Below are 1628 nucleotides of genomic sequence, written 5' to 3'. Positions count from 1 at the left end.
CAACACATGTGTGGGAAAATCCAACTAGACATCTGAAGACATATCATTTGGACTGCTGAGACTAATCCTTTCCCTCCTCAGATTCTTTGGGTTCATATTATGGCAATTTTTTTCCTCATACTTCAAGATTCAGTTCAGTTATCACCTCCTTTTTGAAATCTTCACTTGTTTTAACAGCATTAGTAGCTCCCCCTTCTCTGAGCCTGACATTCTGTGTTTATATCATGAAATAAGATACAGTTTGTTTTAATTTAATATACTATCTGTCTCTCCTAAACTGTGATCTCCTCAGAGACAGGCACGTGGTTGTGTTCATTTTTATATTTCCAGCACATGGTAGATAGCCAAACATTTATTATCATACTATATGAGCATGCTTCGTTAGCTTCCAATTCTCTGGTTATTTCCCCCAAAACCAAAATAACCTTGAAATAGTCTGGAATCTTCCTTTAATACTCTCACAACAGGGTGTATTTGCAAAGAGGTGGTATCTCATTTATTTCATGCATGAAGTTTTAATAACTAAGGGCATCCATGGAAATAATTATAGTTAGCCTGCCGCAAAAGGTGGTTCACAGCATGAGCACGGAAAATATAAGCATAATTAGGTTTTAGTACATTTCGGTTTATTAGAGGTGGGAAATGAAGTAGAGACCTTCAGAATTTAAAAGAATGTCAGGTTATAATGAGAAAATGATGGTAATAAAACTATACTCACATGATGGATTCTTAGAAAAATGCCTGTTTATCTGCACAGGCCATTTTTTTAAAGGAACAAATTACCTCGAGTGATATTTCATTTACTCATGTATCTTACTGTCTTTAAAAAGTTGATATTCTTCATAACCCATTGATTTGGAAATAAGTTCTTGACATAAATAGATTTGTTTGAGATTGTAACGAAAAGAGCACTTGATTTAGAGCCAGGAGACTTGAATATTAGTCCCGGTTTTGCCCATTATGAATGCTGTGGTTATGGGCAAATCCCTCAAGTTCTTGGAGGCTCTGATACATCATCTGTAAAACAGAGACAACAATTCCAATCTCGCAGGAATTAATTGCTTATCAATGACTAGGCGTCACAGGGATTAAAAGGGTGATTTATGTTACACTTGGTGTTACAGGGCACCAGTGTATAATTCAAGGCTGGAACAACGCCTTCCTTTGCCAGGTCATAGTAAATCCCAAACAGTAAGTGATATACTGCATCAGCTTGTTGTGTATCTCTGTAATGTATCTTTGAATATAGGTCAATTTCTCCACTCACGTAAGCGAAAAGCCTAGTTGGGGTAGCTCCCAGGCCATCCACTCAGCTCACTGAGTTTAAATCCCAGTAGCATTCAATGCCAGAGTCACCACCAACCTTGGAAGAGCCCAGTGCTCTCTGCCTAATACCAAGGCCAATGAGTCAAAAGTCCAGCTTCTCCAGTAGTGTTCTCAGTGGCTTCAGGAACTCATTTTAAGAATTCCAGCCCAATGATTCTATGATTCTCCGAAAGTCAATATATTACAATAGAGGGTCCAAAGTTCAATGTTTTCTGAGTAATTGGGAACTTGAGCCTTGGAGTTTTGTTCTTTTTACTCTTGGACTGTATCGCTCTGTCTTGAGAGTCATAACAAACGTTACT

At 37.9% G+C, this 1628-nt stretch overlaps 1 protein-coding gene across 2 annotated transcripts in view; it reads left to right on the top strand.

Moving 5' to 3' along the window:
• The window catches only part of FGF12 (fibroblast growth factor 12), a 587132-nt gene that overhangs the window by 446277 nt on the left and 139227 nt on the right, over window positions 1–1628 (top strand). The window lies entirely within an intron of this gene.

The sequence above is a fragment of the Trichechus manatus genome, unplaced genomic scaffold (assembly GCF_000243295.1).
Source record: "Trichechus manatus latirostris isolate Lorelei unplaced genomic scaffold, TriManLat1.0 scaffold00026, whole genome shotgun sequence".
NCBI lineage: Eukaryota > Metazoa > Chordata > Mammalia > Sirenia > Trichechidae > Trichechus > Trichechus manatus.
The sequence above is the reverse complement of the archived record's forward strand: the minus strand, read 5'-3'. Positions and strand labels throughout refer to the sequence as shown.